The following is a 16,228-nucleotide window of genomic DNA, read 5'->3' as shown; positions in this document are numbered from 1 at the left end:
CTATAAGTAGGGTCTGGGGAGGGTGAGATGTAGGCATACCGTACCTCTATCCAAAGGGATAAAGAGGTGGCTTCCAGAGAGACCCTCAGCTCTAAGAACATATGTGTACGGGAGTATAAGAGAAGATCAAAGTTCACGGTAATATAATTAATAATAGCACGTAGTATAATTAATATTACTAATACATAAAATATATATTATATGACACGAAAATAATATAATGAATGGTGTGTGACTAGAATAAGGCAAAAAACAGTCCTTCAGGTATTCCTTTCTCCCTAGAAATCCTTAACTTTAATTCTACGTCTCCAAGAATTCATATCCTCAACCATGTCCTCGGAGAGGTTTAGTTCTAGCAAATCATGCCTAATCCTCTCGTCCCAAGTCAATCTAGGTCGGCCTCTACCCCTCCAAAACATTCCAAATTTTACCAATTTTGTTCTTTTCTATTGTATTGAGTTCCAAAACATTCCAAATTTTACCAGTTTTGTTCTTCTCTATATGGTATTTTCTTCCCATATATTATTATTATTATTATTATTATTATTATTATTATTATTATTATTATTATTATTATTATTATTATTATTATTATTATTATTATTATTATTATTATTATTATTATTATTATTTACTATTGAACTTTCAATCAATCAATCATACCCAGTAGAATCCCGCCAATAGCAATGCTATAAGTAGGGTCTGGGGAGGGTGGGATGTAGGCACACCGTACCTCTATCCAAAGGGATAAAGAGGTGGCTTCCAGAGAGACCCTCAGCTCTAAGAACATACGTGTACGGGAGTATAAGAGAAGATCAAAGTTCACGGTAATATAATTAATAATAGCACGTAGTATAATTAATATTACTAATACATAAAATATATATTATATGACAAGAAAATAACATAATGGTGTGTGACTAGAAAAAGGCAAAAAACAGTCCTTCAGGTATTCCTTTCTCCCTAGAAATCCTTAACTTTAATTCTACGTCTCCAAGAATTCGTATCCTCAACCATGTCCTCGGGGAGGTTTAGTTCTAGCAAATCATGCCTAATCCTCTCGTCCCAAGTCAATATAGGTCGGCCTCTACCCCTCCTTCCCTCTATAGTAATGTTTTCTACTGTTCTAACAGGATTCGTCGTCTGTCTTCTCTTCACATGTCCAAACCATGTCAATCTCCACTCTCTAATCTTTTCGGATACGTTAATTACCCATATTCTCTCCCGAAACACATCGTTTCTTATTCGGTCTAACCTCGTGTGTCCACACATCCATCATAGCATTCTCATCTCTGCTACCTCCATCTTTCGCACTTGAACTTTGATTTCCTTATATTGCCCCATACATATGTATTCTAGAGCTGAGGGTCTCTTTGGAAGCTACCTCTTTATCCCTTTCGATAGAGGTACGGTGTGCCTGCATCCCACCCTCCCCAGACCCTACTTATAGCTTTGCTGTTGGTGGAACTTCACTGGGTTTGATTGATTGATTAATTGATTGTTCTTTTCTATTATATTGAAGGCATTGCCATGTTTTGGGAAGACATGGCCATGTTTTGCTTCAAAATCTTCTATTTTGTTTTTTCCTCTTGTTCTTGATAACATGGGGTTTGTCTTTGTTAACATGGTCATTCTTGATTTCCTGATTTTAGTCTTTACTTTGTATGTCTAGGCACGCCATGTCTTGATTCACCATGGGGTGTGCTGAGTCTGTTTTCACCGTTTATCTCCGGTTTTCTTCATAAATCAACTTTTTTTATTCCTTAGAGTTATATTTACCTATACATAGAAATTATAACATTGGTGGTTATTTATTCTAATATAGTTACCGAAGTTACGCTTATTCGGAGATATTTTAGTGCTGAAAAGATGTACAAATTCTTATACATCACCAAGCAGCATCTAGGGGGGACTGTTACTGCATAATGTCTATTGTTAGGTCTTGTAGGCTGTGTATTAGAATAGAAGTGATTGAAATTTATTTTGATGTTTTGAACATATACAGGTTATTGTTGGTGTATGATGTCAGTAGTTCAGTATCTTGTGTTTGTCTGTGTCTGTAATCGTTTATTTGTTCGTTCGTGTTGAATACTGTTTAATTTATGTTCGCTAGTGTTTAGGCGAACTTGGGGATTATCGAAGTTATGACAACTTCGCCTAGTATGTTAGGCGAAGTTGTCGAGGTTTATAAATTCCTTAACTTCGGCTATTTTGTTTAAGTTTTTCCTAAGAACGATTGGTTTTAGTGATCTTTTGTATCACGTGTTGCTCTGGCAATATATCAAGTTTTACAGTATACCTTCGTGTTTTTTATATAAATATCCAAAGTGTTATTTGTTTCGACACTCGTATCGTATACGTGGCGATTCCGCACCCTCGTGTTACGAGATACTCCTGTGTAGATCCGATAGGAACCTACAATTGGTATCAGAGCATTTTGCTCGTGATTGTGTGGTTCGGGATTACCACACGGGTGTCAAGATCGTTCCGTTAGACCATTCGCGGAATGAGTTTACGTTGAAATACCTCGTTTTTGTCATTTGCTCCTCTTCCCTCATCAAATATACCTACAAATCACCCTCGCGTCCCTCGCAATCGACCTAACTAAACCTGCAAAACTCCATTGTTCGTCAGGCGAAGTTGCCGTCACCAATACTAGGGTTTTCAGAGAACATATAGGGTTTCAACGAAGTTGAGAAGTAGCGAAGTTGTGAGTAGCGAAGTTTAGGTTCTGCGAAGTTAAGTTCTAGCGAAGTTACAAGCTAGAGTGAAGTTGTACTAACTTCGTTGTAGCTGTACATAGAAAACTATTTTTGATTCTTGAATCACAACTCTTTCAACTATGACTTCGATAAACATCACAGAACTGGTAAAGATGGAGGTTGAAGCCGGTTCAGTAACTAAAGCTCCAAAACTGCTTAAGGGTACCGATTTCGTTGCATGGAAAGATAGATTTGAACAGTATGTGAAGTATCAAGACGCAAAGATGTGGGTTTGCATTCAAGACGGGTACATTCCACCAACGTCCATGTTTGAAGGTCGAGAACAGATTAAGAAGTACAGTAAGATGGAAGATGATGAAAAGAAAATGTATGAGGCAGAAAGTAAAGCGCATGCAGCTATAACAATGGCACTTCCACAAAAAATTCTTCATACCTTCAAAAAATACAAAACTGCTAGAGAGCTATGGGAAGCACAAGAGAATAGATATGAAGGAATTGTTGGGATACGTACCTCCAAGACAAAGCTGCTAAAAACCCAATTCTCTGTATTCAAGTATCTGAAAAACGAATCACATGATGACATCATCACACGATATTATCATCTGATGACCGAGCTAAATAACTACTCCATTGAATACAAGGAAGAAGAGATAGTAGAAAAGCTTCTTGATGCTCTCCCACCAAAATGGGAGATGTACACTGTTCTGATGAGAGAAGATAAGGACTTTGACAAGATTGATTTGGAAACAGTGGTAAATAAGTTACGGAATTTTGAACTAAACATGGTTCGAAAGGAGACACCGACTGATCAGGTTCAGGATCCGGGAATGTATGGTGATAAAGTCACTCCAAGATTCCACAAGATCTAGTTTCGTTCAAGTAAGGGATTCTTGCCAGTTGAAAGGATCTTCTGATCAGTTCAGAGATCATTTTGATTCCATTAGTAATGAGGATTCGGAATATCACACATTGCTCAATCAAATTGAGAATCAACAACTAAAAGAAAGATCGCTTCTTTGAGATCCTTCATTTCTTCAAACGGAAGGAACAAAGATAGAATCAAACCGATTCCCGAAATGCCTTTCTGGATATTCCTCAATGTCCCGGCTATTCTCGTCATCTAATGAGTTATAGTATATTAGTTATCACGAATCATGATAAGTCATCTGTTTAATCACCAAAAATTCCTATTTTCAATTAGGCTAATGAAATCCATTGTAAAGATTAGAAACCAATAAAGGAAAAATAAGTGGACCTGACCCATTGAATTATGACCATATCCGCTATTCTGATATTCAAATTCAATAGAGATGAAATTGGAACAAGTTGACCCTTTTTTTCTTTTCATTTTCATTTCTTTGGACTCCGCAAGAATTTGTCGATATTTCCAATTCAATCGTCTTGTTGAGACGTCAGGAATAGTCGGGATAGCTCAGTTGGTAGAGCAGAGGACTGAAAATCCTCGTGTCACCAGTTCAAATCTGGTTCCTGACACATGATTAATTTGTATGAGTCTCTACTCTACCAATTAATTGATATGAATACATATTCATTAAGTATTTTCCAAATTTGAGAATCCCAATTAATCCCTAATTTTATTTTTTATTGTATTTTTTTTATTCTATACATAATAAAAATACAAACCATAAAACAAACGAGACTTATCAGAAGAATTCTCAAATTGCCTTGTAGGCCAGTTTTAGAGTTATAAAAAAAACCCTTATCCTATCTATCTATTCTATTAAAGATACAAATAGATAAAGAATTTTTTTATAGTTGATTGTTTTTTTATAGTTGATTGTATAGTGTATACACGTAAATATATAACACAAAAAATGGGCGGCTATTCTATTTTCATCATACAATAATTCTTTTTCTTCTTTGTATCATAATTCAATCAACTGAGGTTATTCTAAGCTGTAACTTCAATCAAATAAGAATAGTTTCTTTCATTGGTATACTATTCCAGTAAAGTAAGGTGGAATCGAATCCTCAAGTTCAAAATCAGAATCCACTGCCTACTACTCAAAAGGGGAACCAAACTCCACTCCAAATGGTCATATGATTCTCAATATGGATGGTGACGTATGTTTTGTAGCAGGAGGTAGTAGTTCCTCAAAACCTCAAACAACAACTGGTAATTTCTCATCCAATGCTCCAAGCAAGAACTACTCACAGATGCCTATGAGTGTGAAATCAGCTGAACAGCAGTTTTCTCTCTTTGCATCATTCATTGCATCTTGTGAGAATTACATCAAAGGTAAAATAGTCGACCCTGCAACTTTGGATGTAGACTATGATTAGATCGACGCTGATGATCTGGAAGAAATGGATCTGCAGTGGCAGATGGCAATGATTGTAAGAAGGGTAAAGAGATTTATGAAGAAAACTGGTAGAAAGTTCGTTGGAGAAAGACCGGGGTTTGATAAGTCAAAAGTTCGTTGTTATAACTGTCAACAGAATGGTCACTTTGCTAAAGAATGTACAAATGAGAGAGTCGAACGAAGCCAGAACAGGACTGCTCAACAGAATGGGGGTGGTAGTGAAAATAAGGCTATGGTATCTCAACAGAACGGTGGATACAATTGGAATATACAAGTTAAGGAGGTGTTCGAACAGGAAAATCTGGTAAACATCGAAACTGGAGGAAGTGACAAACAAATGGGAGAAGATCAAGCGTACATGGCAGAAGTGAACGATCAGCTCTCGGAGTTAAGTTCTGAACTTCATTGTGAACAATGTGAAAACCTGTCTGATCAATTGAAAACTTTAACTGATCAGTTTTTTAGTTTGGACACTCAATTTAAAAACTTGAAAGAAGATCATCACTATTCTAAAACTAAAGAAAATAGTGACTCGGTAAAAATAAAAGCTAGTGAAAAGGACATCAGAAGTCTTAAAGCCACTCTAGCTGAAAAACTACAAGTAATTGATCTTAGTTATGAAGTGTTAGAAGAAAAGACCAAACTAATTGCTGAAAAAGATAAACAGATAGCTGATTACCTGGTAAAAGTGGTGGAACTGAATAGAAAAATTGAACAATTTAGAAATTCTTCCAATATGTTAGATCACATCATAAGTGTTCAACGTTCCCCGGTTAACAAAGGGGGAATTGGATTCTCTGAAGTTCCGCCGCCATACAACAATAACTATACTTATAATCCTAGTAATCAGCAATCTGCGATTGTTGAAATTAGTCAGACAGTTCCAATAAAAGTGTTTGCTAAAGAAACTGAAGTTAATGAGAGTGAAACAAGTAAGACAACTTCTAATGTCACTAGCTTTGTCTCTAGTTCCGTCTCGTCAACTTCAGACAAGTCGTCCGAATCAGATGAGATAGAAGAAAAGGTTGTGTTACTAAAACGAGGGGAGGACTACAAGCCTAATGAAAAGAAATCCTCCTTAAATCCGTTCGTCCCACCATATGTTAGACAAACGGGTAGTAACGCAACCTCGACATCTGCAACAACTTTTGAGACGAAAGTTCAAAACAACCAAAATAGTTCGAACAGAAGTTGTTTCAAATGCAACAGAGTATGACACCTTGTCACTGATTGTCCTCTGAAACAGAGAAAATCTAGAAATATGAGGCCTCCTAAAACTGAGAATCAAACGAATACTAATTTTGATGCTGGTAAGAATGTGAACACACCAAATTTCAATCATTGGACTAATCCAATATTTCAAAGAAATCAGTCTCGTTTTTTCCCAGTGAACTACCAAACCAACAATTATACTTCAGTTAATTCACGAAGGTTTGGATGGCCTCATAGCCAGTCCTCTAGAATTTTTCCGTTCAGAACTTATAGAAACTATCCTCAAACTGACTTTGGGCAACCAAGGTACTGGATGGCGGATAACAGGTTTACTCAACCCAAGACCAGAAGGTCTTGGGTCCCCAGATTTTAATCTATCTCTTTAATTGTGCAGGAACAGTCAAACAGGGCTGTAAACAATATGTGGGTTGTTAACAGTGGCTGTTCCCGGCACATGACTTGTGTTGGTACATGTGTGTCAGTAGTTCATAGTCTACCATTTGTAATCGAGTCTGTAATGTAATTATGTTTATGATTATGTTTATGTTTTTGTATGTGCGAAGTTGTCAACAAGTTCGCTCAGGCGAACTTGTTGAACAAGCGAAGTTATGGACAACTTCGCCTGAGGCGAAGTTGTCGTGCTTATTTAAACTGTTCAGCCGTAACAGTTTAGGATTGATCAGTTGAGCGTTTTGAGAGCTAGTTCATTTCGTGTATCAGTGAGTTACGTGTTTTAGCGTCTGTAATAGTGACCTCGAGTCACGGGTTCGGTTATCAATATAACGTGTTCGTTCATTGCTCGTGTGTTTGATTTATACATATTCTGCACTCGTATCTACCTACGCAGGGATTCCGCACCTGCGCAGATAGCGACATCCCGTGTACGATCCGTCCAGGAGCCTACAATTGGTATCAGAGCCATCGGCTCGATTGTGAGGTTCGGGATTTCACGCGGGTGTAGAAAACGTCTCGTTTGACCTATTCGCGGGACGTGTTTTTATTGGGATTGTGTTATACTCGTGTTTGACAGTCATTTTCAAGCCATTACATCGATCGGAAACTGCTAGATTGACGAAATCAGAACTGAACAGTTTCCTTGTTCATCGGGCGAAGTTACCGTTCTTCAGGCGAAGTTGCCGTCACTGGAAGTAGGGTTTCGGCGAAGATATAAGGATTAAGCGAAGTTAACCACAACTTCGCCTACCTCCTAAGTTCGCCTAAGCGAAGTTATCCTCAACTTCGCTTACCTCCCAAGTTCGCTTACCTCCTAAGTTCGCTCATCCTAAGCGAAGTTATTCTTAACTTCGCCCAGTCAAGCGAATTTAAGGCCCAGCGAAGTTACACTTTTCAGCGAAGTTAACTTTCAAGCGAAGTTATTCTTAACTTCGCCTACTGTACTGTTTGGTAGATTTTTTTAATTTTCGGGTTTTCGGGTTTTCGCAAAGATGTCGTCAATTAACATCTCCGATTTAGTCAAGATGGAAGTAGAAGCGGGGTCAGCCACTAAGGCCCCGAGGTTGATGAAAGGAACTGACTTCGTGGCATGGAAGGACAGATTCATCCAATACATTAAATATCAGGATGCAAAAATGTGGGTGTGCATCCAGGATGGATATATCCCTCCAACTATGCAATACGAAGGTCGTGATGTGGTTAAGAAGTACAGCAAAATGGAGGACGAAGAAAAGAAAATGTATGAGGCCGAGAGCAAGGCCCATGCAGCTATAACTATGGCACTTCCTCAAGAGGTTCTCCACACTTTCAGAAAGTACACTTCTGCGAGAGAGCTTTGGGATGCTCTTGAAAATAGATTCGAGGGGAACGTGGGTATCCGTGCATCAAAGATTAAACTTTTGAAGACCCAGTTCTCCGTCTTCAAATATTTGAAAAACGAATCACTGGATGATATTATCACCAGATACTATCATCTAATGACAGAGCTTAACAATTATTCGATTGCTTACCGAGAAGAAGAGATCGTTGAAAAGCTTCTCGATGCTCTCCCACCGAAGTGGGAAATGTACACCGTTCTTATGAGGGAAGACAGAGACTTTCCTAATTATGATTTGGAAACGGCAGTAAACAAGCTCAGAACTTATGAGCTTAATATGGTTCGAAAAGAAACACCAACAGATCAGATACAAGACCCTGGTATGTATGGTGCAAAAGTTAACTCAGGCTCAAGTTCGAGGACTGAATCTGCTGCTTTTTACTCAAAAGGGGAGTCAGGTCCTGACTCTTCTCATGAAGGAAACGTTTCTGTGAACTTGAACGGTGATGTCTGTTTCGTTGCTGGAGGATCAAATACTTCAAAGCCTCAAGCATCCACAAGTGGTTTCTCTGCAAATGCCTCAAGCAATAATTATTCCAAGATGCCTATGAGTGTAAAATCTGCTGAAGAGCAGTTTGCAGTCTATGCATCATTTATTGCTTCCTACGAAAACTACATCCAGGGGAAGATTGTGGACCCTGCTGTTCTGGATGAGGATTACGACCAGATCGATGCTGATGATCTGGAGGAGATGGATTTGCAATGGCAAATGGCAATGATTGTGAGGCGAGTTAAACGGTTTATGAAGAAAACTGGGAGAAAGTTTGTTGGTGGTAGGCCTGGATTCGACAAATCTAAGGTAAGGTGCTATAATTGTCAACAATACGGGCACTTTGCCAAAGAATGTAGAAATGAGAGGGTTGAACGAGGACAAGGTCGGCCTACACAACACTCTGGAGTTAACAGAGAGATTAATGCCATGTTGACCAGAGAAGCAGGTGAGTATAACTGGAACCTGCATTCAAATGAATCTGGTGAGCAAGCGAACATGGCTGAGGCTGAAGTTGAAGAATGTGAGAAGGTTGATGGAAATGAGAAAGCTACTGAAGAAGAAACAGCTTTCATGGCAGATGACAAGGACAATCGCTCCGAGGTAAGTAATAAGAATATTTGTACTAATTGTGAGAATTTTTCTGAGCAACTAACAACAATAACTGATCAGTACGTCCGTTTAGATGCTGATTTTAAAACTATTAAAGAAGATCACCATTTTACGAAAGCAAGAGAAAACAGTTATAAAATTAAAATAAAAGCATGTGAAAAAGACATTCAAAGCTTAAAAACTAAACTTGCTGAGAAAATTGAAATAATTGATCTTAGTTATGAAGTTTTAGAAGAAAAAACTAAATTGATTGCTGATCGGGATAAACAGATTGCTGACCACCAGGTGAAGGTGGTGGAACTGAACCGCAAACTTGAGCAGTTCAGGAATTCCTCGGCCATCCTTGATCACCTCGTGAGTGATCAAGGTACCTCTGCAAAGAGGGGAGGAATCGGTTATCACGAGGTTCCACCACCCTTTAACCACAACTATACTTATAATCCGAGTGTTCAGAAATCTGTTGATTTCGAGGTTACTCAGACAACTCCCATCAAGGTTACAAATATAGAACCAAGTGTTAGCTGTGGCGAAACGAGTTCGCCTGTTTCAAATGTGAAAGTTTCTGTCTCGAGTCCAGTCTCATCGGAATCGGATAAGTTGTCTGAATCTGGTCAGACAAAAGAGAAGGTAGGGTTACCCACCGGTGGAGATAAAAATAAAATTTCTAAAAAGAGTTCTCCACTTAATCCGTACATCCCACCTTATGTGAGACGAACAGCTGGTAACACTGCCTCTACATCCAAACCAACATTTGACAAGAAAAAGGAGAGTCGGTGTTGCTTTAGATGTAACAAATTAGGACATCTAGTTGCAGATTGCCCTCTGAAGCCGAGATTCAGAGGTGTGAGGCCAAATAAAACTGAGAATAAGCGTCATTTTGTTACTGCTAAAAATGAAAACTTTTCAAAGTGCCAAAATGTAACTAATTCAAGTTTTTATAAAAACAAACCTCAGTTTTTCAACCAAACCACAAGATATAACACTTTCAATTCATATAGGTTTGGGAGGCATTACACTCAATCTGCAAGGAGATTTCCTAACAGGACTTACAGAAATTATCCTGATGCTAACTTGAGAAAGCCAGGGTACGGGACGTATCGATCCAAGACCAATTGGTCTTGGGTCCCAAGATTCTAACTCCTTGTTTTATTGTGCAGGAACAGTTGAACAGGGCTGCCAACAGTCTTTGGATTGTAGATAGCGGCTGTTCCCGGCACATGACGGGCAACAAACACTTGTTGCAAGACTTAAAACCTGTTCAGGGTGCAAGAGTTAGTTTTGCTGGTGAGAGCGGAGGAAGGATTACTGGTAGAGGAACAGTGTCAAATGGAAGGATGACACTTGAGAATGTGAATTTTGTGGAGGAATTAAAGCACAATCTGCTGAGTGTGTCGCAGATTTGTGATAAAGATTACACTGTCCATTTCACGAAGAACGAAGCGATCGTATTAAAGCCTGGTTTTCAGATACCAGACGAATGGATAGTTATGAAAGCTCCACGTGAAACGAATACATATGTGATGGACATGAGGTCTACTGAAATGGCCACCGGAGAATCTTGTTTAATGAAAAAAGCAAGCGAATCAGAATCAGAATTGTGGCACAGGAGAATGGGACATATTCATATTCGGAAGATGAACTTCATTGTCAAGAATGGGCTTGTGATGGGCGTTCCCTTAAAAAGTTTTAACTTTGAAGACAAATGTATAGCATGCAAGAAGGGAAAGCAACACAAGAAATCCCATCTCACCAAGAAGATTAACTCTATTGCCGGTACTCTAGAACTACTTCATATGGATCTCTTCGGTCCCGTGAATGTAAAAAGTCTAGGAGGTACCTCTTACTGCTTGGTGATCACTGATGACTACTCGCGATATTCGTGGGTATATTTTCTGAAAACGAAAGATGAGACGGCTCAAATGGTGAAGAATCTAATTACAAAAGTTGAGAACGTCATGAGTAAATCAGTTAAATACATCAGAAGTGACAATGGGACAGAGTTCAAGAACTTTGAAATGGAAATCTTCTGTCTTCAGAAAGGAATTGAACATCAATACAGCGCTCCATATACTCCGCAACAGAATGGAGTGGCTGAAAGGAAGAACCGAACGTTAATTGAAGGAGCCAGAACTATGCTGGCAGACTCGAAGCTTCCTGTGATGTTCTGGGCTGAAGCAGTTGCTACAGCCTACTATGTTCTGAATAGGGTGTTAACCGTTAAGAGACTTGGAAAAACTTGTTACGAGCTTATGCATGGAAGGAAGCCCAACTTGTGTGGTCTTGAACCATTTGGGTCTCCTTGTTCGATTTTGAAGACTAATTCGAAATTTGGTGAAGTAGCCGATGAAGGAATCTTAGTCGGTTATGTAGTTGGGACTCCCAACAGACGGGTCTTCAATACTTCGACTTGCAAGGTGGAGGTGGTTTGTAACACCGACATTACTAGTTACCAATCGCCAAAACCAAGCAATGGACCTGCTGAGCTTTTCGACTATGTTAAGCTTTTTAAGTCGTTTAACGTACCTGATTTGGAAATTTCTGAAGAAGACGAAAGAGCTGTGACGAAGATGATACTTGATGAGGAAGAGAATCTATTACAACGACAGCTGATTGAGAAATCTCAACCTTCCACATCAAACACTATCGGTACCCCTGCGGCCTCAACTAAAGATGAATTTATTAATCCTTTTCACTCTCAGCCAGAAACAACCATTGATGAGATCTCTTCAAATTTGGAAGATAATTTGCATGTCGGTTCTGTTCCGACCACGAGAATACACAAAGATCACCCTTTGGAAAATGTTCTAGGTGATGTGTCCACCGGTGTACAAACCAGAAGAAGCTTGAATGAGCACACCTGTGTTTATACAAGCATTAAAGAAACGGGTATACTGAACGAATGTTTGTACTCCTGCTTTATAAGCCAGATTGAACCAAAGAATTATCAAATGGCTTTAAAGGACAGCTCGTGGGTCGAAGCCATGCAAGAAGAGTTGGCTCAGTTCGAGAAAATGGAAGTTTGGACGTTGGTTGAAAAACCAAAGAATGTGCATCCTATAGGCACAAAATGGGTGTTCAAGTGCAAGAGAGATGATAAGGGGATTATCATAAGAAATAAGGCGAGGCTGGTTGTTAAAGGTTTTAATCAGCAAGAGGGTATTGATTACAATGAGGTGTTCGCTCCTGTAGCCCGGTTGGAGGCGATTAGATTGTTTCTGGCATTTGCTTCTTTTAAAAAGATGAAGGTATTTCAGTTGGATGTGAAGAGCGCGTTCCTAAATGGGAAAGTTCATGAGGTTGTGTATGTTGAGCAACCTCCGGGTTTTCCTGACCCAGACTATCCTGATCACGTATACAAGTTGAGCAAGGCGCTGTATGGTTTACATCAAGCACCTCGTGCCTGGTATTCAACGTTATCGGACTACTTGCTCGAAAATGGTTTTGAAAGAGGATTGATCGACAGTACTTTGTTTGTGAAGAGAGAAGGAAGTGACTTCCTGCTAGTTCAAGTCTACGTGGATGACATCATATTTGCTGCATCAAGAATATCCATGTGTCAGGATTTTGAGGCTGTCATGAAAAAGAGGTTCGAGATGAGTGCTATGGGTGAACGGGATGTTCATTCATCAGACGAAGGACGGGATGTTCATTCATCAGACGAAGTACGTTCATGATGTGCTCAAGAGATTCAAGATGGAGGACAGTTCTCCATATGACACTCCAATCTGCGTCAATCACAAATTGGGCGCTGAACCAGATGGTGACGCAGATGTGGACCCAACTCTGTATCGGGCGATAATAGGTTCATTAATGTATTTAACTGCTTCTAGGCCTGATATAATGTTTGCTGTTTGTCTTTGTGCACGTTTTCAGGCAAATCCGAAAGAATCTCATTTGAAAGGTGCAAAGAGGATACTATGGTATCTCAAGGGCAAGCCGAAGCTGGGGTTGTGGTACCCGAAGGGAGGAGACGTGGAACTGGTTGCATATACAGATTCTGATTATGGAGGATGCAATCAGAGTCGGAAGTCGACAACAGGAGGCTGTCAGTTTCTTGGAGGAAGATTAGTTTCCTGGCAGTGCAAGAAACAGACATCAGTTGCAATTTCAACATGCGAAGCTAAATATATGGCAGCATCCAACTGCTGCTCACAGGTTTTGTGGATTCAGCAACAATTACGCGACTATGGTCTGAATTTCTTACTCACTCCTATTTTAATTGATAACACTGCCGCCATCTCAGTAATTAACAATCCCGTGAAGCATAGTAAAACTAAGCATATTGACATTCGTCATCACTTCATACGGGATTGTGCTGAGAAGAAACTGATTAAGATCGAAAAAGTTGATACGCTCGAAAATTTCGCTGATTTATTTACAAAAGCGTTTGATAAATCCAGATTTCAAAACCTAATTGAGCTGAACGGGATGATCAATCCCGAGTAACCATATTTTTGTGTTTATTTAAAAAAAAAATAATAAAAAAATAAAAAAACGTCACTATTGCTTAAAATTAGTCGGTTACCTCCGTTTGATGGACATATCCACGGATATGTTTTGGTCCTCGTTTCTACTTAGAAAATGAGGGTCGCCATTAACCAGATGACTGAAAGTGACCGGGGCAGTTATGAGGTGTTTTCTTTCTGTCGCTGAAAATTAGTCGGTCATACATAGTTAGAAGGACACATACTTGTATGTGGTCGGTCCAGTTGATCCATTGGATCTTCAGGATTGCCGTTTACCTGAAGACTTTGACTTGATCGGGGTGACTGAAGTCAAAAGTTTTGTTAATGGGAAATGAAATTACTTTTCAAGTCTATTACTTCGTATGAAGTAAATGTGCTATGTTTAACAGAAAATTGATCTAACCTTGGAAAATGATATATATACTGATTGTGTGTGCTTAACTGGTGAAGTTATTAGGCTTAAAAGGCTTTAGGACAATCATTGTATGTCATGGTAACTTTTTATGGTGCGTAAAAGTAGATGTGATACAAACTAATTTTACTTGATTTTACGTGGAAACTCCTTAAGAGTTTTGCGTGTCTTCATATATATCTTTTCGAATGATAGGCAGAAAAGCGATTACCCAGTCATACACGAGCCCATGTGTGTTCTGATTCCCGTGAAGAAAGCGTTTCAAGACACTGCAGTGATCCAGATTCGGGACTTGCAGTAAAATTCTACTTTGAAGTCTATGTTAAAAAAAAAAAAAAAAAAAAAAAAAAAATTGAGTTATTGTAACATATTAGTGATCATAAATTCAAGACTTCTCTATCTTAGAGCAAGATGAAGAACGGGAAACAGAAGAAGAATACATACAAGTTAATCAGACACTATGGGTCGAAGTCAATTCGGGGTGACTTGGGGAAAGCCAAATACGCTTTGAGGATAGATAGGAGGCATCAATATTTCTGAGTGGTTGCCCACTTAAATTTTAAGGATTAATTGAACATAACTCGTATCACAGAAACGATGAAAACCATCTTAAGTATATTACCTGCTTACAACCTGTCTCTATATGTCATAATACAGCTAAACACGGATCTATGTGACAGTCACGTAGTTAGTATGATTCCTGTTAGGATCTTTTCTAAAACATAGCTGTCCCTACCAAGACTGAAATTTGATCCCTTATTTCGTTAAATTTTTATAAGTTTTTCTATTTTTTGTATTATTTTATATCTGGTTACTTAGACTTGATCATTTTTGTTTAACTCTTTTTGGAAGTTTCAGATGTTAATTGAAAAATGTTCAAACTTAAAGGGTTGATTCTGAAAATATAGGCGAAGTTGTTGAATCAGGCGAACTTGAGCTTAACTTCGCCTTGAACTTGAACTTGAACTTGAGCCTCCCTCCTGGTCGAACACGGGAAAGTAATAGATGCCTTCAAGGCATTCTTGGCATCTCAGGGGGAGAAGACTTGTAGGGGAGATGAGTTGCGGACAAAACGGAGAGAAGATCAAGACGATGATCCCAATGCACCGGAAGGTGCAGGTGGTGAGCTGCCAAGAACCTCTCAGGCTCTTGGGGCTTCCACAGCTGAGGGGGAGTCTACAAGTGCAGCTGGTGACGAGGTGGTAGCGGTTGATGATGATGATGATGTCGAAGAAGTAATCGACGCATTAAAAGAGCTGGATGAGGATGATGATGATTTTATGCTGAAAGAAGATGTGCTGCCGGTTGATGAGATTGAGAAGATCGGTGAGCAAATTACTGTTGAGAATGTGATAGAGGAAGGGGAAATTGTAGATGACTCCGTGGAACACGAGATTCCGGAGGTTGAGATGCCAGAGATGGGTGATAAGACTGTTGAGGAAGATACTGAATGGGAGGAACAACCGAATTGGAAGGAAGGTTGTGCTCACTGGTTCATAAAGACGAAGAAGCCGGCGATCCCTAAAATGCTCAAAAAGAGTTACAATATTAAGGGATACGCAGAAGCAAAGAAAGGTATTATCTGCTGGATATATGATGAGCAGCTGCGGCTCTTCGTGATCAAAAGATACGATGGAATTCAGTACTTCAGGAGAACGTTGAGATCTTTAAACACACTGCCTGAATGTGAGGTAAAAGATTTAGCCAGATTGGGATTAATAAACCGAAGTGAAGACAACATGGCTAGAATCATCGGGAAGATCGTGTGGAAGGAGTGTATTAAGGAGAAGAAGTTTGAGCTGATGAGACCACAAAAGGGGAAACTTGTCGAAGACAAGGATAGGGGTCTGAGAGTTGATGGAAAACCTTGGATGATTATGAAGTATAAACCGATCCGGTGCCTTAAAGAAGTACCGATGAAGCTCATGCCCAAGGACGTGCTCAAAGATCTAAAATGGTGGTTCGTGGACTGTGAGACAGCGGAGGCGGTAATGGAAGATGAGGATGAACAAGAAGTGCTTAGGGTTTACGACCCGATGCATCTTGTTAATCTATCGCAGGCTGATCTGAAGGTGCTCAACGAGAAGAAGATCTTCTACATTCCTGCTTGGAAGGATCAAGCTAGGAAATATCAACGGGTGGTGTCGGTGTGTGTTAG

The 16,228-nt window shown here is 39.3% G+C and overlaps 1 non-coding gene across 1 annotated transcript; it reads left to right on the top strand.

Annotated features, from left to right (window-relative positions):
* Positions 1-4,144: 4,144 nt before the first annotated feature.
* On the top strand, positions 4,145-4,217 carry TRNAF-GAA (transfer RNA phenylalanine (anticodon GAA)). The gene has a single exon. It is a non-coding gene; the product is annotated as a tRNA-Phe (tRNA).
* Positions 4,218-16,228: the final 12,011 nt, after the last annotated feature.

The sequence above is a fragment of the Bidens hawaiensis genome, unplaced genomic scaffold (assembly GCF_021521415.1).
Source record: "Bidens hawaiensis isolate Kalapana, Puna unplaced genomic scaffold, B.hawaiensis_p1.1 tig00002617_1, whole genome shotgun sequence".
NCBI classification, from domain to species: domain Eukaryota; kingdom Viridiplantae; phylum Streptophyta; class Magnoliopsida; order Asterales; family Asteraceae; genus Bidens; species Bidens hawaiensis.
This window is presented reverse-complemented; position numbering and strand designations above follow the sequence as displayed.